General features: G+C 44.5%; 1 protein-coding gene and 1 pseudogene across 8 annotated transcripts in view; one reads left to right on the forward strand and one right to left on the reverse strand.

The window, feature by feature from the left end:
* LOC128869629 (calcium/calmodulin-dependent protein kinase type 1-like) overlaps window positions 1-22,857 on the reverse strand; it is a 361,072-nt gene that overhangs the window by 332,025 nt on the left and 6,190 nt on the right. The gene's annotated exons all lie outside the window — the stretch shown is intronic.
* Window positions 19,077-19,671, forward strand: LOC128869631 (uncharacterized; annotated as a pseudogene).

Here is a 22,857-nt window from a genome sequence, read left to right on the forward strand (position 1 = left end):
GTTGAACATACCCTTATACTGCGCGCGTCTGGCCGCCTGTAACAAGTGATACGTAGTGAAGAAAGCTCCAGAAATGTCAATATACTGCTATCGGGAGCTAACTTTGGAGCAGAGAAAACAATCGGGTCGCTCCTTCAGTTTACCAATCCCGGCGACAATACTCATCGCGTTCCCACGACACTCGGTTCAACGTTACCCAAACGAGCCGGATTTATATCCAGCCGGGACTGCCACTTCAGCAGCATTCCCTATATATTTATGGGGAATGTTTATGGTGGTTCAACAACAACAAAAAAAAACAATACTTATCAATCGGTAAGCCCTTGACTTTTTCGATAAATTTTTAACTCGATCACTACAAGCTTACGGCAGCTAAGGGTACATTTTTGGAGAGTAGAGGACTCCAGCTTTCCCAGAATCAGTTGTCATAATTTCAAAGTTTCCCCGCGGTACATAATCCCTAATTAGTAAATACCTTTCCAAAAAAAATTATTTTTTTTGTGTCGGGACAACTAGCAAGTGCAGCACTTCAGACATTAATTAAGTCCATCGTACTACACTCGGATTCCCTTTTAATTTTCTTTAAATGTGCCTGATCTACGAAGAAATCTGAGTAGATCTTGTGGTGCCAAGGAGCCAAGCTTCTTAACACGTCAGTGCCATAGACCTCAAACCTGATTCGAGCGACGGCGAGGCAGACGCACAGGAAGTGGTTTGCCGTTTCATCCTCCTCTTCACAAGCTGGGCAGAGTACACTGTCTGAGATGCCCAACCTTTCCATGTGCTTTGCCCACAGAAAGTGGCCCGTTATCAGTCCAACCAGCCGTCTGCACCCCCTTCTGCTTATTAACAGTTTAGTCCATCTGCAGCCTCTCTCAGCCTGCCAAGCTCGCGTGTGGGTTATAGTAACCCATTTGCTAACCGTGGCTTTGATGGCCGCAGAAGGGAGTGGCACAACAGGCAGAAGTTGGCCTCAGTGGCCATCTTAGCTAAGGAGTCAGAGATCTCGTTACCCACGACACCCACGTGTCCCGGAACCCATGTTAGCATCAGGATATTATGTCTACCGACATAGCTCAGCCTGGATTTACAGGACTCGACTGCCCCTGATGTGGTTGAGGGGGCTGCAGACACATATAGATCTACCTCTCCATCGGTTTTCTACAACAATGTTCATCGCTTCTTGAACTGCATACACCTCCGCTTGAAACACAGGTGCATGCATTCCAAGAGCAAAATGCAGCCGGAACCATGATCGGTCCTGGAGCCATCCGCAAAAATGCGAAAACATTGTCTGCCGGGCTCATTTTCAGAGTTTCACCACAAGTGAACCAGTGGCAACACTGCACTGTATCTCTTTTCAAGTACGACTCTTGATGGCATGGAGTAAAGGGGCATGAAGGGAATCGTTGGATCGAAGTATATGCCTTCTCTGTTTTCCAATGCCGGGCAGGGGCCATACCAGTCCCCATTGTGTTTCAGCCTGCAGATGGCATTCAAGGCCTCTCCTTGGATGAAAGCATTAAGTGGTGTTAAACCAATTACAACATCTAATGCCGGGCCTGAAGTAGACGGAAAAGCTCCGGTGCAACAGATGGCCACAGTGCGTTGTAGTCTCAATAAGGTCCTCCTGACTCCCACGAGAGAGTCCAGACCACTGATGCATAGGTCATAATAGGTCTTATCATAGCCGTGTAGATCCATAGGACCTTGCTAGGAGAAAGACGTTTTCCCAAAGGCACATTTGTGTTACTTCCAAAAACGTTTACTATCGAGGATTACTCGAAGATATTTGATTTCTTTGGATAGCTGGATTGTGACTCCATTTAGCTTAGGCAGAATGAGTCCATGTTGTTGTTGCTGTAGCAGCATAAACATTCGCCATAAAAATATGGAGAATGCTGCTGAAGTGACAGTCCTTGGCCGGATATAAATCCGGGTCGTTCCGATAACGTAGAACCGACTGTCGTGGGAACGCTTCCTACTTCTGGTGAAGAGGACAGGGAAAAATGTTAGTACCATTTAATTTGCAATGAAAAATTATAAAGAATGATTTCGTGGGATATAGAGCTACATTCGTGACCACTTCAAAAAAGCAAAGTGGGGATAGAAGGGAATATCCCTCTCTTAAAACTGAAAGCCGCACCCTTCGAATACTTATAGTTTTTAAGTAACTTTACGTTAAAGTTCTCTAATTTAGTGAAAAGTTAGTGTTACCAAACATCTCAAATAAGAACGAAGTTGGTGTTGACGAACACCTCATATAACAACGAAGTTGCTGTGCCGAGACGTTGACTGTTTGTACATCTGCAGTATTTTTTGCTTTAGTTTAAAATTGCGAAACATTTTTGAAAGTACACGTATTGTTTATTATGGAATAAAGCGTCGCAGGAGGAAATTTGGAATAATAACCGTGTGATTGTCTGGATTATGGTATACACGTGTATGACTCATCGAAGCTTGAAAAGTATGATATAAATGTTGTGTTTTAGTTTTATAATTATTAATTTACAAATTCAAATTCGACTGTAATCCAATTACAACTTGTGTATATGTATTTTAAGAAATTTACAGATTTCTTATGTTGACAATGTTGTATTTTTGAGTAATTTTAGAGGCAGAGTTACCAGCGGATTTAATTACTTGAATCGTCAACTTGAATTTTAACAATGTTGCCACTTATTACTTTAACACTTTCCCTTGTTAATTAAAGTTGAATCTTAAGTCATAAAATAATATTAATAATGAAAGCAGCAGCCAAAAAAAAAAAAATCTTAATATATAATACATGATAAATACATATATTTATGATAGTCCCATTTTTATACAAAGAATCTTCAAACGGGTTCTTGGTAGCGGCTTCGTCATAATATCAGCTGTGTTTTGATCCGTGGAAACTCGTTCAATTCCCAGTCGTCCTTTGGAAATTTTATCCCGGATGAAAAAGTGTTTCATTGCTATATGCTTCGTTCTGCGGTGGAACTCTGGATTCTGTGCAAGTCTCACCGCTGCATTGTTGTCAACTTGAACAATAGGGACATGTTTTAGTTTTACGATTGCACGAAAAAGTCGACTTAACCAAATGGCTTCTTTGGCTGCCTTGCTTGCTGCTATAATTTCTGCTTCCGTCGTGGAGCTCGCTACCCCTGTCTGCCGTTGACTTAGCCAGGAAATTGTTCCTCCTGCGTATTTGCCGATGACTACAGAAGTTGAGCGACCTGTTCTCAAACATCCTCCAAAATCTGCATCGCTGTAAACTTCCAGAATACCTTTTTCCTTGTTTCGTTGATAAACTAGGCCCAAATCTAAAGTTCCTGCTATGTATCGACAAAATCTCTTGACTCGGACGATATCTTCAGAGGAGGGGTTCTCCAGGGATCTGGATACAAATCCTACACTGTATGCCAGATCAAGTCTTGAACCAAGCATGAGATACATTAGATTTCCGACTGCCTGTCGGTAGGGAAACTTCTCTGACTTATGATCATCTTTCCCTGGTCCCAAAGTTTCTGAGTTCTTGAGAATTGGAGTTGAGATCGGCTTGCATTCTGAAAAATTAAACTTCTCTAAAACTTTTCTTGCATAAGAATATTGACAAATTTTAATGAAGTTTTCCTCTTGTTGAATTTCTAATCCTAAAAAGTAGTCAGCTTTCTTTGAAGTAATTTTAAATTCCGATTCCAACTCTTTTATGAAAAACTCCAGATTTCGTGGATCTGTAGCTGCAACTAAGCCGTCATCCACATAAATAACAAGTATGAGTTTATTGCCATCTTTCTCTTGAATGTATAGACATGGATCTGCACCACTAACCTGAAATCCTAGTTTTTTCAGGAATCCCCCAATACGCTTGTTCCAACATCTTGGCGCTTGCTTCAGACCATAAAGGTTTCTTTTGAGCTTGCAGACTTGGTTGGTTCCATCTCCGTATCCTTGGGGCTGTTCCATAAAAACAGTTTCTTCAAGTTCTCCATATAAAAACGCTGTAGAGACGTCAAACTGTTTTAAAAACATATGCTCGTTTGCTGCAATGCTCAAAATTGATCGAATCGTTCCTAATTTTGCAACCGGACTAAAAGTTTCGCTGTAGTCTATGCCATGTCGTTGACTGAATCCCTTGACGACGAGTCTTGCTTTGTACTTGTTGATTGTGCCGTCAGGATTCTTTTTCAAACGAAAAACCCACTTGCATGGAATCGCCTTTGCACCTGAAGGAAGTTCTGACATGACCCAGGTCTGATTCTCATTTAAAGAGGCGATTTCCTGATCCATGGCCTTTTTCCACTAATTTTTGTCCTCACTTTGCAAAGCATCTTCAAATGTTTCAGGATCTTCAGTGATGTTGGCAAACTGCTCTACTGTTAAAACATAATCTTTGAGCTGTTTCGGTTTCGAAATCGTTGACCTATCTCTCAATTTTCTTTCTGTTGGTAATTTTGAGTTTTCTTCTTCTTCTGAATCGGACTCATTTCCAGTTTCATACTCTTCTTCGCTGCTCAGATCTTCTTCAGAGCCACATGTCTGCTTAGTCTTCAATGATGAACTTCTTCTTTCTTCAATGTAGTCCTCACCATCGTTCTCGACATCTCTCATTGGTAGTTTGACTTCTTCTTCACATTCTTTTGGCTTCTCTTGAAATTGGACGTCTCTTGATAAAATTACCTTGTGTTCTTCCTGAACGTAGATTCTGTATCGCTCGTCCTGATCGTATCCTACAAGGAATCCTCTCATTGCTTTCTTGTCCATTTTCTTTCTCTTCTCAACTGGAATGTGAGCATAGCAGGAAGGTCCGATAATGCGCAAGTGCTTCAGCCTTGGTTTCTTGTTCATCCACATTTCATAAGGACTAACACCGTCTACAGACGATTTTCCCGTTCTGTTGAGAATTTAAATTGCTGACGTCACCAATTCTGCCCATATTGCATTCGGAAAAACAATCTCAGGATTTGAGTACTTGAAAGTTCTCGCCATCTCGACGATAGTACGGTTTTCACACTCACTGCCGCCATTTTGCTCAGGCGTGTACGGCGCTGTCAGTCTCTGCGTGATTCCGTTTTCTGCTAGGATGCCCTTGATTTCTTCACAATCGAACTCTCCCCCATTGTCACTGAGTAGCTCTTCAATGCTGTGCCCAAGTGTCTTTGCATGTGCTAAAAACTGTTTTAACATAACTTTAACATCTGATTTATGCTTAATTACGAAGCCATAACGAAACTTTGTGTAGCTATCTTTGAACACAACTAGAAATCGTTTTTTACTAAAGGATTCGCAAAATGGGCCTACAACGTCTGTTGAAACAAGTTCTCCTGGTTTCGTTGCCTTTACTCTAGTGCCGAATGGTAGGCGATGTGCTTTACCAAAAATACAGGGCTCACATATGTCTCTTACCATCTTCACGTTGACTCCCAGTTCCCTCTTCAGTAGCTCTCTTACGTGCTGCTTGTCCTGATGACCCCACCGCTCGTTGTACAGCTGCAGCGTAGAAGTATCTGCTTCAGCTACGTTGATCCTCTCTTCTTTCTCAGGTATAACTGGTTCTATAGCTGCCTTGTACAAAGTTCCACACACTTCGCGATTTCCGCAAAGCACTGTGCTTCCATTGACCTCTAGCCAACACTTCGTAGCTGTGGAACCGAATTGACTGTCATTGTTTCTGCCTTGGGCTGCTAAGACTGAAAAAAAGATTCTTTGAAATTTTTGGTACAAACCAAACATCTTTCAAAATCATTTTTAATGTTTTTTCCCTTGTAAAAGACAAAATTTCAATGGTTCCTTTTCCGACTGCTTGAAGTGCTTCTTTACCAGCAGCTTTTATGGTACACGGACTCTGAAACTTCTCAAATTCGATGAATAGATCCAGACAATTTGTCACATGCTTCGTGGCTCCATTGTCAATCCACCACCCTGTAGAATTCCTCCCAGTTGCGCCGATATCTTCACTGATGCAAACAAGAGCTACATCCGTATCCAATGCGTTGCTCTGAGGATCGGCTTGTGGCTTATTTTTCGGTGGCCGTCCGTCTGCAATCCACTTTTTACATGTTTTAACCCAGTGTCCTTTTTTCTTACAGTAGTTACAAGTGCTGTACAGACAAACTCGTTTGTTTGTCCGGCGGCAATGCTGAGAAAAACGTTATAATTCAACGAACTCCAAAAGTGTACTGTTTTATTTTGCATATAGGCTTGCTTATATACATACACACATACTTAATTCTAAAGGTTCTAATTCTAATTTGGTCCCCTTTAATCACCTGATGTTCAAGGTTGGTCCCCTTTAATCACCTGATGTTCAAGGTTGCGGGACTGCAATGCAGGGGCGGATCAAATGATGCGGTCAAAAGGGCGCACATAATATGACCAATCATGTGCAGGGCGGATCAAAGGATGCGGTCACAAAGGGCGCTTATAATGTGACCAAACATCCCGGGCCCGTTGAAATGTATTTCAAGCAGGTAGTACAGCTATTTTGTGAACTGGTCGGCGTAAGATTCCTCTTGAAGTTTTAACATCGACGACTCTAATGCGATTATCACTGCCAGCAATGCACTTGATGATACGTCCCATAGTCCATCGCTGCGGAGGTGCGTTCTCGTCTTGGATAATCACTAGCAATCCTTCGAATACATTAGGATTACCACTCGTCCATTTGGTCCGTGCTTGCAAGCTGTTTATATATTCATGTGACCATCTTCGCCAAAACGACTGTTTGATCGCCACAGTGCAAGCCCATTTGCTAATATGATCTATGTTGGTGCACATTTCCTCTCGCTCTGGGATTGCTTTAAGAGAGCTGCCTATTAAAAAATGGCCTGGAGTCAATGCTTCAAGGTCGTTTGGGTCTGATGACAAAGGTGAAATTGGCCGTAAATTTAGTATCGCTTCGATAGAAATCATAACTGTGTTCAGTTCCTCAAAGGTAAGGCGACCATTCGCCACACTGCGGTTCAAAAGACCCTTTGCTGACTTCACAGCGGCCTCCCATAGGCCTCCAAAATGCGGAGCCCTAGGGGGAATAAAGTGGAAATTTATAAACTGATTAGTACAATAATTTATAATTGACTCTTGATGTTTTTGATGAAATAAAAACATCTTCAACTCTTGAAGTTTTCTGCTGGCACCTACAAAATTAGTCGCGTTATCGCAGTATATATCAGTTGGTAATCCTCGCCTGCCGATCATACGTTTCAGTGCGGCCAGAAATGCATCTGTTGACAAGTCAGATACTATTTCTATGTGCACTGCCTTCGTTGAGAAGCACACAAATATGGCTATATAAGTTTTGTACGGGCCTTTGCCTCGAATGCGCAGGTATGTTTCAATTGGTCCGCAAAAGTCTATACCACACCGTGCGAATGGTCTTGATGGCGTAAGACGTGATACAGGAAGATGGCCCATCGTCTGTTGAAATAATTTCGGCTTATATCTTACACAATGTATGCAAGATCTCACAATGCGACGTACCACATCTCTTGCATTTATGACCCAGAATTGAAGACGTAGTAATGCCACCAGTGCTTTAGCACCTGCATGGTAATGAGTGATGTGTAAATGTCGAATATAGAGCTCCACGAAGTGGCATTTTCCTGGCAATATGATAGGGTGTTTCTGAAAATCTGCCAAATCTGCTAGCTCAAGACGCCCACCCACCAGTAGTAGACGAAAGCCACCATGAATCTGCAGAAACGGGTTGAGAAATTTAAGTTGCCCAGATATTGGTTTGTTTTGGTTGATCAGCCGTATTTCGTCAGCGAAGTGCTGTTGTTGCACATTCCAAACAATGCACCACAGCGCTTGTTTCAAATCTTGAGGCGACAGAGTTCCTTTGTCTAGGTGAGTTTCAAGCGGCCTGCTTGTTAATTGATGAAAACGAAATAGCCAGGCTACAACTCGTAAGCAATGATTGTATGTACTGTTTCTCTCAAGCACCTTCAAAATGTAGTTTTCTTCGATGACTGCTTTAAAAGCTGACTTACGTTTTTCTCGAGTAACTTCTTCCATATCGAGTTGGCCACATTGATTGCTGGGCCAGTTTTCGGGTTCAAGTTGTAAGAATGATGGTCCTGAAAACCAAATTGAACTGCTTAGTTCAAGTGCAGTACAACCTCGTGACACGATATCAGCTGGGTTGCACTTTGTTGGGACATGCCGCCAACTCACGTCTGCTGTGAGATCTTGAATCTCTGACACTCGATTACCGACGAATGTTGATAGGGTAGCTGAGTGCAGTTCAAGCCAATGTAGCACAATTTGTGAATCAGTCCACAGAAACACAGTGGTGTTGGCGTTGAATAGAGGTTTTATTTTTGCTAGTAGACGTGCCAACAGCAAGGCGCCACACAACTCGAGTTTAGGTAACGATTGCTTCTTAATTGGAGCTACACGCGACTTGGCAGTCAAAAGGGTGACAGTAGGTTTGCCTTCTGTTGATTTCGAGCGAAGATAAATAGCACAGCCATAGGCTCGAATGGACGAGTCACAAAACCCATGAATTTGTAAAGAGTTGTGATTTGTTGATCCAGAATACCTTGGAACTGAGAGCGTACTCAGATGAGCTATGTCCTTGAGAAATCGTTCCCAAGCCGTTTGTAGGTTCTGCGGCACCGACTCGTCCCAATTCAGCTTCAAAAGCCATATTTCTTGTAATATGATCTTTGCAGTAATAATAACCGGAGCGAGAAGACCCAAAGGATCGAAAAGCGCTGATGCAATAGATAAGATTGATCTCTTGGTTCCACGTCCATTCACAGGTTTTTTCGACTGAAAAGAGAATAAGAAAATATCTCGTATTTGGTCCCATTTTATACCTAAAGTGCTCGTTGTAAAACTTTCGTCGATGTTTAAATCTTTCATGGTGTCATCTTCTCGAAATTTATGGTGGTTTGAATGCCACTTCGCCAAGGGGAAACAACCACGCCTCAGTATCTCCGTGACTTCGTATTTGATTCGCGATAGCTCTGCCAGGGTATCGGCACCGCATAAAAGATCATCAACGTAGAATGACGTTTTAATTGTGCTGGCACCGAGAGCATAATCCGATTCGTATGCATCAGCAATGTAGTTGAGGCTCTGTACAGCGAGATAAGGAGCGGACGCCGTACCATATGTTACCGTGTTTAACTAGTAAGTGCGTATTTCATCGTGTGGCGTACTTCTCCATAAGATGTATTGGAATTTGCGATCGTTTTTATCCACCAAAATTTGTCTATACATCTTTACGATATCAGCAGTAAGTGTGTAACGGTATAATCGAAACCGTAGTAGCAAGATGTATAGATCGTTCTGCAGAGTAGGCCCCACAGCAAGAATATCGTTGAGCGATCTTTGGGTTGTACTCTTGCAGGAGGCGTCGAATACTACCCTGAGCTTAGTTGTTGTGCTAGTTGGCTTCAGGACATAATGATGAGGCACATAGTAATGTGGATTATCGAAATCCACATTTTCAACGATGCTCATATGCCCAAGGCGGGAATACTCTTCCATAAATGCGATGTATCGTTGGTGAAGGTCAGGACAGCGCGTTATACGCCGCTCCTGAGCAATAAATCTTCGAAGTGCAGTTGCGTACGACTGGCCAAGACAATGAGGGGCCTCTTTAAACGGTAGCTTGACAACAACTCTCCCCTCGATGTTTCTCTGCACGGTTTGCATGTAACTTTGTTCACAATTCCTTTGCTCAGTGGTCCACATGTCTGCCTTTGATGGTTCATCCAGCTTCCAGAGGCGTTGCAAATTGGCATCCACTGATTCTTCAACCGAAAGTAGGCAAATTGATGATGAATTTTCTGTAGGTCGTTGATATCGGCCAGAGACGACCCAACCTAATAAAGTCTTCTGTAGTGACGGTAACCCGGAGCTAACTTTATTTGCCCAATAGACAGAATGTCGAAAAAGATTTCTGTGCCGATGAGTAGGTCTACACGTGTTGGCTTGAAGAAATTTTCGTCGGCGAGTTCAATGTTAGCCGGCAAGTTCCAAGATGTGATATTAAATTCAGCCTCTGGTTGATAAGCGATTTGCGAGGTAACATGGAACGATAATGGTGTCTCATAGTCACACATTCGAGATTTGACAGTGGCTGATGTCTTGTGTTTAATATTTGTTACCGAGTCCCCAATGCTCTGGATTTCAACGTGGTGCCTTTCTCTTGGGAGGCGCAATTTTCGGGAAAACTCCTCGGTAATAAAATTTACTTGGGAGCAGGAGTCGAGTAGCGCTCTACCGAATTGAAAACAGCCAGACGCATCTCGGATGAGCACCACTGCAGTTGCTAGTATGACTTGGTCTTGTGGCGATTTTTCTTGATGTGTGTGCGTAGCTGCAGTACTTACAGGTTGCGCTGATTACTCAAGTGATGATGTAGAAAACGATACTGACTGCATTTTGTTTGAAGTAGGAGCACGATGAAGTAGGCTGTGATGAGAACGAGCACAATGTTTACATCTGAATGCGGACGAGCAATGTGCTAGTTGGTGTTTATTAGACAAACAATTTAGGCACAGACCTAACCTTTTAACCTCTTTGAAGCGGTCAGCAATCTCCAGTTGCTTGAAGCGAGAGCAACTGCCAATTAAGTGGTCTGAATTAGAACATAATGCGCAAGAGCGATTTGTACATGAAAACGAATAGCCCTTACGTGGCGGCTTATTCCTGTTTTCCTGTTTGTAGCTGGATTTACCAGAATCACCAAACGAGAGGGAGCCCGATGCTGACTCTAAAAACTGACAGCGTCGTTCAAGAACCTTTGCGCACTGTTCCCAAGATGGTAGCGATGTGAAGTCTAACGACTCCTTCCACTTTTTTTGCGTTTCTTCATCAACCTTGTCCATTACAAGGTGAATGAGCAGTAAATGCGAAATGTTTTTATCAGAGCCGATTGACAACAGCGAACTATAAAGTGCAGACACGTTGTCGACCAAACTTTGTAACTGAGAAGCACCGCCTTTTGCAGCAGAAGGCAGCTCGAATAACGACTTGATATTGTCGTAACGGGACTTTAATCTGTCTAATGCCTTTGAGTAGTTCTCGCTGGTGATTTGGAACGCCTTCACAGTCTCCAAGGCCTGCCCTTGTAAACAATTGAGGAGATGGTTAAACTTCTCAATATTAGACAGCGATGACTCATTTCCGATGACGTGCATGAATGATGCGATGAAATTTTTATATTCCGAGTACCTTCCACAGAATACGGGTAGCTTTAATGCTGGTATTTTTGAATGCGAAACAGGAATTGCTGCTGTTGATTCACGGAACGTTGAATTGTGTTCATCTTCACCGAGCTGCATTTGGATGTTTGAACGGATGGTGACGTAGAGGTCTTCCAGGTCACCCCTACCATTGTCTTCTGGATCGAGCTTCTCGATTTGCGTTTGATAGCCCAACCCCTGCTTAAAATAGGAATCTAAAATTCCGAGTCGACACTTGAGTTCAATGGGCGAAAGTATTTTTCCAGTTTTACTTTCGCTTGTCTCCACTATTGTCCTTATGCGGGACATGTTTTTCCGGGTTAGTAAGCGCTGCTGCTTGACTTCTTCCAGCGACATGATTCACCAAATAAATTTTGCGAAAAGGTATGGATGTGTGATTTGCGAAATGACAAAATGATGAAAATGCTGAGCCGAAAATTATTTGGTGGTTGGTGAATCACTGCAGTAAAACTTAAGTTCTATGCCAAACAGCAGAAGTTGACAATAATCCACGGTTGCGAAAAATGTAATTGCTGAACCGATATTTATTCCGTTATCAGCGATTGCCACTAAAAACTAAGACACACTATATGTATGCCCCACGTTGGGCGCCAGAAAATGTACAGACAAACTCGTTTGTTTGTCCGGCGGCAATGCTGAGAAAAACGTTATAATTCAACGAACTCCAAAAGTGTACTGTTTTATTTTGCATATAGGCTTGCTTATATACATACACACATACTTAATTCTAAAGGTTCTAATTCTAATTTGGTCCCCTTTAATCACCTGATGTTCAAGGTTGGTCCCCTTTAATCACCTGATGTTCAAGGTTGCGGGACTGCAATGCAGGGGCGGATCAAATGATGCGGTCAAAAGGGCGCACATAATATGACCAATCATGTGCAGGGGCGGATCAAAGGATGCGGTCACAAAGGGCGCTTATAATGTGACCAAACAAGTGCTATACTTCTTCTTTTGAAAGGACGTTTTTGCGAGTAGAGCCTCGTCGGTGACTTTTTCCGTGTCTGCAATCTTTCTGAAATTTCTTTCATACATGCACAACTGAGATATTAATTCATCAAAAGTTTTACTTTCATCTTTGGATAGCAACATCCAACTAGATTGAAAATTGTCAAAATCACTCGGCAAAATCTGCAGCGTTTTACAAACTAAAAGCAAATCAGGTAATGCATTCTCGTTTCGGGCCTTCAGCCCAATGTTCAACTCATTCCACAAACTTTTGAACTTTGCGACGTGCGTACTTACATCATCTCCACGCGCCCAGCTAAATGCAAAAAATTCTGTGCAAATCTTGAACAGCTGATCCTTCGACGATGCCTCGAAATGCTGTTTCAATGCTTCCCACGCCTCGTACGCAGATTCCTTGTCCATGATTTTCTCGTATACCGCGTCTGTTACTGAACTTGAAATCATTGATTTCGCATAGCTGTTAGCCTTGCGGTAGAAATCGCACTTCCTTTGTGCTCCTGCGCATCTTTATCACTAGCTCCTTCCCCCAAAGGTCTTGGCTTAGTTAATGTATTATCGATAACCTCCAACGCTCCTTCGCGGTAGTCTAGCATATCGCGCATTTTCCTTTTCCATATAGGCCAGTCTGACTCACCAGCTAAGGGCTTTATGTGCTTCGCCAAATCCATTGCTTCGTCAATGTTGAGATTACTTTTCTAGCCACGCCCTGATCACACTCGACTAACGAGTTATTAGTTACTCTCGTTTTTACGTACTTGACCCATAACCTGTTGTGTTTTAGTTTTATAATTATTAATTTACAAATTCAAATCCGACTGTAATCCAATTACAACTTGTATATATGTATTTTAAGCAATTTATAGATTTCTTATGTTGACAATGTTGTATTTCTGAGTAATTTTAGAGGCAGAGTTACCAGCGGATTTAATTACTTGAATCGTCAACTTGAATTTTAACAATGTTGCCGCTTATTACTTTAACAATAAAAGGTATCAGAAAATATAATGAAGTAATTAAAAACCAAGAAGCACGGATTATAAGTGTATGTTATTGCTTCGATAAGCTTTACAAAGGGGTCCTCGTGGATTTTTTACAAAGAAACCTTTATCGCATTCACAGCATTTTTGTGTAGAACTACTTTCCACGTTAAGACCATTAAACCAAAAAAGAAAACGTCATATAATGCGTGTGTGTAGTAAAGAAGCACAATAACCGCCATCCTCATCATCATCACTAAAGTGAAATACTTCATTTTTGTTCATATTTTTATTTGCATTTGCAGGCAACCGGCAACACAATACTGTTGTCATTTCCAATGAATCGTTAGAGCCGATTTACACACAGAGACACTGGAAGTTCTCTTTTCATGTTTCATTCGCGGTCACACGCGAAAATTTGTTTTCGGCAACATTCGTTGCTTTTGACGTTTACTTCTTTAGATTCTTCTGGTTCGGATATAATCAAAACAAACGTGAAAATGTAAAACGGAGAACTGTCGTCAACAGTTTAATGAAGAAGGCAAATTGGATTGGTTAAATAATAAATATTGTTTTTTTAATTACATATGCATATGAATTTTTGTACTTGAATAAAATAAATTAAATTAAAAACTTTATATGTAATTACTTATTATATATAAATACTTAACTTTAAATTAACTTGAACATAAATCATACTGTATTTCCCCCAACAGCTTTCTGATGTTTGTCATCGTTGATTTCTTCCATTGAAAACCAACATAAAACTCAGGATTATCTCCCACAAAAGAAGAAAATAAATGAAGCAACGGTCAAAAATTCTTTTGTAGCCAACCATAAGTTTGACAATGCGAACAAGAAGCACAACGCGTGTCGCCAGTACGGGAGACAAAATCCTCTCGTTTCCACGACAGTAGGTTCTACGTTACCGAAACGACCTGGATTTATATACGGCCAAGGACTGTCACTCCAGCAGCATTCCCCGTATATAAGTATGGGGAATGTTTATACTGCTACAACAACAACAACAAAATCCCCTCTATCTTGCCCGTCCGTCCTTCTTCCACGAACAGAATAACACTGTGCAACAAATTCAGGTTAGCAAAAATTAGGTCCATTCTGAGAGTGGCGGGTGAAAATAGAGACGAAATTAGAAGACCCGTATCGCGCCGTTTTTTTATGTTAGTTCGAATTTTTTTTTAATCGGCCTTCGAAGTTCGAAATCGGAGCAAAATTGTTTATATGGTTTTTTGGCTATAACTCGTCGACTTAATTGATATTTTTTCAATCTGTAAAAGCCAAATTATTGCTAGAGACCTGTGCTACAATTACAATTTTTGAAAAAATTGATTTCGAAAATTTTTGTGGTACTTATGAAACAATATACTGAAAATCGGCATTTGACTGCAAACTTCGAAGGCCGATTAAAAAAAAATTCGAACTAACATAAAAAAACGGCGCGATACGGGTCTTCTAATTTCGCCTCTATTTTCACCCGCCACTCTCAGAATGGACCTAATTTTTGTTAACCTGAATTTGTTCCACAGTGTAATTCTTTTCCGAATATTTCCCTGGGACTTATTTTCGTTTAAAATTGGAGAGAGATGATAAAGACAGATCCATTTGTGGAAAACTTTAGTATAATGTAAAACGCTTTAAAAAAAAGGTTGTAAAAAGGGGGATAGACGATAGGGGTCTATCTTAAAACTGAAAACCGCACCCTTCAGAGACTCATAGTTTTTAAGTACTTTTTTGTTCAAGTTGTGTAATTTAGCGAAACGTTGGTGTTCCCAGACACCTGAAATAAGAACGACAAGATTGCACTTCAAAGTTCGCATGCAAAGACGTTGACTGGAAGGTTGTTTGTAAATCTGCAGTATTTTTTGCTTTATTTTGGAATTGAGAAACATTTTTCAAAATATACACATTGTTTATTATGGAAAAGCGTCGAAAGAGGAAAGTTTTAATAATAACCGTGCGATTGTCTGGATTATGTTATACACATATTTAACCAATTCAAACTTAAAAACAATGATATTAAAGGTTTTTGTTAATGTGTAGAATGTAAGGTTACGTTAGGATGGTATGGTTGCCCAGGGAATGAGCACACTTAGACGAACAAAGATTCGTCCTTTGTGATACCATTATGAAGGAGGTGAGGTGAAAGGCAAAGGCCGATGGGATGCAGGGAGAGGTGGTGATGAGATGGTTAGGAGCGTGCGGATTACGAACGATGACGATGTTTGCGTCAATCGCTTTGTGCTGCTGTGAAATTCATCGGATTTTTAATGTCAGCGCCAGCTATATCAGCAGGCGTGGCAAAGAAGTAAGAGCCAAGATGCCTGGATGTTAGCCCCGCCGGAGCAGGGCAGCTAAGGAGAAGGTGTTGAGATGATTCCACCTCATCCTCTATACATCCAACGCAAAAAGGACTCGAGGTGATTCCAAGTCTCACAGCATGCATTCCCCGCGCATTGTGTCCTGTGAGAGAACCCACTAGATTAGAGAGCTGGTAGTTTCTCAGCCTCAGAAGTTCGTCCGAGCGCCTCCGGTCCACACGTGGCCAGAAGGATTTCGCGACCTTACACGTTTGTGTATTTTCCAAGCGCTCGATGAGTTGGCGCGATGCTCATCTTTCCAGGAGCAGACCGCAGGTAGTCAGGGGGATCCCAATTCTCTCCCTTCGCGGGGAAATTACCTTACATGTCCCTTATCTAGCCAGCTCATCCGCCTCACAGTTTCCCGCAATGTCACTGTGACCGGGAACCCAGATGGGCTGATGTCAAAGAATTCGGACGCAGTCGAAAGTAAGATCAGGCATTCCTTGATCAATTCCGAATGCACCGTCATAGACCCGAGGGCCCTTATTGCCGCTTGGCTGTTGGAGTAAATATTTACTTTCTTGACGGTTAGTACGCATTTGAGCAGCCAATCAGCTGCCTCCTTGATTGCGGCTACCTCTGCCTGGAACACACTGCAGTGGTCCGGTAACCTGAATTTGAGTCTGATGGGGAGCCCCTCGCAAAAGACTCGTCCCGCCAACCTTTCCTTCCAGTTTCGATCCATCCGTGAACAAGTTCACCAGGCCTTGCCCCCAAGTGTAGCCCTCCGTCCACTCTTCCCTTGACGGGATGTGAGTGGAGAATGTTCCGAACTCGAAGTTTCTAAGGAAGCTTGAGTGCCCATAAGTGAGGTTGAGCTTATAGCTCCAGCCCCTCAGTCTGATTGCGGTACGTGTAGCGGCAATTCTGCCTGCGATGTCTACGAGTACCACATTGAGCATTGCGTTGAGCGCCAGAGCAGGAGTCGTTCGAAGCGCCCCACTGATTCCAATGAGTGCCGACCTCTGAACTCTCTCAGCTTCTTCACCAATGTCGTTTTCTCTAGTGAGTTCCACCAGACTATGACTCCATATAACAAGATAGGCTTTACAATAGTATTATATAGCCAGAAAACAACTCTAGGCGAAAGGCCCCATCTTTTGCCAATTGCGCCTTTGCACCCATACAAGGCGATTGTTGCCTTCCCCACTCTTTCCTCAATATTGGCCTTCCATGTAAGCTTACTGTCAAGGATAATACCTAGGTACTTCACCTTGTCAGAAAGCATCAGTCGAGCGCCCCCTAGTGAGGGAAGTTGAGCTCTGGGTATTTTATGTTTCCTCGTAAATAGGACGAGCTCCGTCTTAAGAGGATTCGCCGTTCAGATATCCCTGCATCAAGTTGTACAGAATGTCCGAAAATTTTCCTCTAACAATTAGTGCCACGTCATCCGCGTAGGCAATTACCCTGCAGCCCCCCTTGTAGAATGTTTACATAGAACTTTTTTTGCGTGGCGGCCTTCCAAAATAGCATCAGTCCAACTCCGGCTCCGCTGTCACAGTATATTTGCATAGAACTTTCCCCGTGGGCTGCTTTCAACCGTGCTAAAAAAAAAAAACCTTCATCAGTCCAACTCTGGCTACGCCATCCACAGTATTTTTGCGTAGAACTACTTTCCACGTTAAAACCACTAAACCGAAAATTAAAACATCATATGCGTGTGTGTAGTAATGAGGCACAATAACCTACATTCTCATTATCAACACTGAACTGAAGTACTGCACTTCTGTCCATTCCCTTGGCATCCGGTTCTACGTTACCGGAATGACTCGGGTTTTCCCCGACTAAGGGCTGCCGCCACAGTAAACCAGCCCTGTCTAGTGTACCGTACCCCACCATCAATCTATCGTCACACCTTAATCAAACCTTAACGGTTAGGAGCCCGCCGGTGTAGCATAACTACCTCTCTGCTCTGCAAAACTGTACCCTAGCTCCTCCCTCATCACCAGGGATGGCTACAACGTGCAAAGAAAGAATCGTAAGCAACACTACAGTGGAGGCCTAGCGTTTATAATTCACCACACAGTGCAGTATCGTCTCATCGACGAAGGCATCGACCGAAGGGACAGCACCTTAAAATGTCAAGGTATAGCTGTCCGGTCAGGCGATGCCGAGCTCGACATCTTTAATACATATATACTCCCTGTCACCTGCTGAGTAGCAGGATATCAGCCTGAAATTAGTGCGCTCATCAGAGCTGAAAACCGATTGGTAATAGGTGACTTCAATGCGCATCACGATCTTTGGCATTCAAGCCTACCAAACGATCATAGGGGACACATTCCCATGGCAGTCGGTTCTACGTTACCGGAATGACTCGGGTTTTTCCCGACCAAAGGCTGCCGCCCCAGTAAACTAGCCCTGTCTAGTGTACCGTATCCCACCCTTCATCTTTCGTCACAGGAGCAAGCCATTGCACCACGTTTGCTCCAAATACTTCTCTTCCGGGCTGGCGTCGAACCCAACCCCGGACCAGAGGTATTCTACTGCTGCATTTGCCACAAACGGCTCCACCCGAACTCTACCTCGGTTAGGTGTAATAAGTGCAACGGGTGGTGCCATCTTAAGACCTGCTCAGACCTTAAGACTCATAAGGAGTGGTCCATAAGGTATGTGGCCACGTGTTGCTCCCGCCCTCAGTGCCGGCACGTCAAACTGACGCCACAAACAACAACTCAACGGTGAGGAGCCCCCACGCGCAACACAACTCCCTCACTGACCCACAACCCTCCTGCTCCTATCCCAGTGCGGGGACAAACCAGCAGCTCTCGGTCCCCCGCACAGTCTGCTCCGTGTGTCAGACCGTAGTTCCTCGGAACTTGACAACAGTCCAATGCAATTCTTGCAGTGGCTGGTGCCATTTTCGGAGGTGCCACCACCCGTAAGTGGAAACGCGACTTCTTTGCTCCCTGCTGCAGAGCTCTGCACCTGCAACCGCCACCAGTGGCGCGGCCGCCCGTCAACGCCAGGCCACAACAAATTTTGCGGAACGCATAGCAGGACCAACGTAGACAACACCACGCATCCCTCACCCCCCGAGTTACTTACACTTCCGCGAAGCTTCAAGCTATTACAACTGAACTGCAACGGACTCACGAGCAACATTGACGAAATAGTCGACTTCATGAGCCGGTATGGTATCAAGATAACTGCGGTCCAAGGGACAAAACTGCACGCTAGCTCCCCCCTGATTACCACGGACGGCTACAACGTTCATAGAAAGGACCGCGAGCGAGACAACGATGGAGGCCTACCGTTCATAGTCCACCATACAGTGCAGTATCGTCTCATCGATGAAAGCATCGACCGCAGGGACAGCACCTTAAAATGTCAAGGTATAGCTGTCCGGTCAGGCGATGCCGAGTTCAACATCTTTAATATCTATATATACCCCCTGTCGCCTGCTGCCCGGCAGGATACCTCCCTGATATTGGTACGCTCATCAGGGTTGAAAACCGATTGGTAGTAATATAGGTGACTTTAATGCGCATCACGATCTTTGGGATTCAAGCCTACCAAATGATCGTAGGGGACAGCTATTGGCAGAGCAGATAGACGACTCGACATTCAGCACTGTAAACGACGACGCCCCCACTAGGGTAGTGGGCAATTGCAGCAGTTCGCCTGACATCACAATTGCTATCGCAGGTCTGATAAATAGCATAACCTGGCGACCTATGCTATCGCTTGCATCAGACCACTTGCCCAATATCATCTCAACCGAGAGACCTGCCGACTTTGTTTCCGCGGATCACCGGTCATACATCAACTTCAACAAAGCCGATTGGACCAGATTCGCGGAATTTACTGAGGACATCTTCGCAGCCCTATCCATTCCCACCAATGTGCGTGCAGGCGAACGCGCATTCCGCAAGGTGATCACAGCCGCCGCGACTCGTTTCATACCCGCTGGACGGAACCGGGACATACGTCCCAATTTCCCAGCTGAAGCAGCTGTTCTAGCGAACGAGCGTGATCGCCTACGCCAGGCCGATCCCGGGGATCCTCGAATAAAGGGTCTCAATTCGGAGATCCGGCAACTGGTAACCCGACATAAGCGGACCAAATGTGAGCAAGCTCTGGTCCACCGTAAGGTCCCTGTCGAACCCGACGAAGCACAACGACAAGGTGGATATCACCTTCAACGGTCGTACTTCGTCGGATCCGAAGAGATGCGCGAGCTACTTTAGCCGGCAATTTATACTGCATCACCTTGCCGACCACCAGACGGCTGCACAAATTATCGCCACTTTTTTTTTTTTTTTTTTTTTTTTTGTCGGGACAACTAGCAAGTGCAGCACTCAGACATTAATTGAGTCCATTGTACTACACTTGGATTCCCTTTTAATTTTCTTTAAATCTACCCGATCGCCGAAGAAATCTGAGTAGATCTTGTGGTGCCAAGGAGCCAAGATGGTCGCTTCTTAACACATCAGTGCCAAAGACCTCAAACCTGATTCGGGCGAAGGCGGGGCAGACACACAGGAAGTGGTCCGCCGTCTCGTCCTCCTCTTCACAAGCTGGGCAGAGTACACTGTCTGAGATGCCCAACCTTTCCATGTGCTTTGCCCACAGAAAGTGGCCCGTCATCAGTCCAACCAGCCGTCTGCACTCCCCTCTGCTTAATGACAGAAGGGTTTGCGACAGTCGATCTTACATGACAGGTAACATCAGTTTTGTCCATCTGCAGCCTCTCTCAGCCTGCCAAGCTCGCTTGTGGGTAGTAGTTACCCATTTGCTAACCGTGGCCGTGATGGCCGCAGAGGGGAGTGGCAAAGCGGGCTCTGGGACAAAGAAGTTGGCTTCAGAGCCCATCTTAGCTAAGGAGTTAGAGGTCTCGTTACCCGCGATACCCACGTGTCCCGGGACCCATGTTAGCATCAGGATATTATGTCTACCGACATAGTTCAGCCTTGATTTACAGGACTTCACTACCCCTGATGTGGTTTGAGGGCTGTCTAAGGCCATAAGCGCTGCTTGGCTGTCGCTGCAGACACATATAGATCTGCCTCTCCATCGTTTTTCCACAACAAAGTTCATCGCTTCTTGAACTGCATACATCTCCGCTTGAAACACAGATGCATGCATTCCAAGAGCAAAGTGCAGTTTTGTCCCGCTGGATTCCACGTAGACCCCAGAGCCGGAGCCATGCTCGGTCCTGGAGCCATCCGTAAAAATGCGAAAACAGTGTTTGCCGGGCTCATTTTCTGAGTCTCCCCACAACTGAGCCTCTGGTAGCACTACACTGTATCTCTTTTCAAGTACGACTCTTGATGGCATTGAGTCAAGGGGCATGGAGAGAATCGTTGGATCGATGTCCATGCCTTCTCTGTGTTCCAATGCCGGACAAGGGCCGTACCAGTTCCCACTGTGTTTCAGTCTGCAGATGGCCTTCAGGGCCTCTCCTCGGATGAAAGCATCAAGTGGTGGTAAACCAATCAGAGCATCTAGTGCCGGGCCTGAAGTAGTCGGAAAAGCTCCGGTGCAACAGATGGCCACAGTGCGTTGTAGTCTCTATAAGGTCCTCCTGACTCCCACTAGGGATAGTCTACTCATCCAGACCACTGATGCATAGGTGATAATGGGTCTTATCATAGCCGTGTAGATCCATAGGACCTTGCTAGGAGAGAGACCCCACGTTTTCCCAAAGACACCTTTGCACTGCCAGAAAGCTGTCAGCGCTTTGGATGCCTTTGTCTCAACGTGTGATTTCCATAGGAGCTTACTATCGAGGATTACTCCTAGATATTTAATTTCCTTGGATAGCTGGATTGTGACTCCTTTTAGCCTTGGCAGAACGAGTCCGTCAAGCTTCCTCCTTCTGGTAAAGAGGACAATACCAGTCTTGGCGGGATTTGCCGACAGCCCGTTCGCACAGCACCAAGTGTCAATCCGATCCAGAGTTTTCTGCACTTTCCTGCAGATGTTCATAAGCGAAGAGCCTGTTACCAAACAAGCAACATCGTCCGCATATGCTTGTGCGTAGACTTCCGAATCGTTTAAGGTGGTGAGTAGAGGATCGATTACCATGCACCAGAGTAATGGAGACAGCACACCGCCTTGGGGGCAGCCTCTGTTAACCCCAGATGACACCAGCAGATCTTCCTCTGCTCGCACCGAAACGATTCTTTGGGCCAGCATCGAACGAATCCAATTTACTAGCACCCGGCCTACGCCGTGCCTACTAGCAGAGTTACACATACTATCAAAAGTGGCATTATCAAACGCCCCCTCTATGTCTAAAAAGATACCCATAGCGTAGTCCCTCCTGTCGATGGCCAGCTCTACCCTAGCAACAAGGTTTTGCAGTGCCGACTCGCAGGATTTTCCACTCTGATAGGCATGCTGAAATAGAGACAGAGGGTGAGCCTTCAACGACTTCTGACGTATGCGCAGTTCCACCAGTCGTTCGAGACTTTTCAGCATGAAAGAGGTCATGCTGATGGATCTAAAGCTTTTGGGGCTGGTGTAGTCGTCTTTTCCAACCTTTGGGATGAAAGCGACCCTCACCATCCTCCAAGAGCGTGGTATGTAAGCCAGTGCCAGGCATGCCGGGAAGATTTTCTTCAGGGCTGCTGTCACGAACTCTGCACCCTCCTTCAGCATGGCAGGAATATGCCATCTGGTCCGGGCGACTTGTAGTCGCCAAAAGATTTGATGGCAAATCGAATGGCGGCCTCATTCACCACAGATCTGGCAACGAACCAGTCATGCCGAGAAGGTGTAGCAGCTCTGACAACTGCCTCTATCAATAAGGGCTGTTGCCGGGTGATGCTTATCTGATTACCAGGAAAGTGAGACTCCATCAGCAAGCTGAGTGTCTCACTTTTCCGCTCCGTGAAGGAGCCATCAGATTTCCTAAGTGACCCCAGCTTTGCCGCTGGGTCCCGTTTCAGGATCCTAACCAATTTCGCCGTGTCACTCAGAGATTCAATACCGCTGCAGAATTCCCTAAATGAGGCGTTTTTCGATTCCCGAATAAGCCTCTTGTAGTTCTTCTGAACATCACGGTATCGCTCCCAGTCCTCTGCAAGGTTAGTCTTGAGGGCCCGGTTTAGAAGTTTTCTCGACTCACGCCTCAACATCTGGAGCTCTCGGTTCCACCACGGAACGGGAGTCAGGCTCGGGAGAGGTCGAATTGGACAGGCTGACTCAAAACAGTCGGTTAGGGCAGCGTTGAGTTTCTCAACAGCCGCCTCAATGGCCTGTTCTTTTCGAAGTCTTGGTGGCGCAACGTCAAGGTCCCGCAACGCCTCCCTAAACTTCTGCCAGTCTGTTTTTCTTGGGTTTCTAGAGGGCAATGGCATTTGTCCCTCCTCGCCACAC

Source organism: Anastrepha ludens, chromosome X (genome assembly GCF_028408465.1).
Source record: "Anastrepha ludens isolate Willacy chromosome X, idAnaLude1.1, whole genome shotgun sequence".
NCBI classification, from domain to species: Eukaryota; Metazoa; Arthropoda; class Insecta; order Diptera; family Tephritidae; genus Anastrepha; species Anastrepha ludens.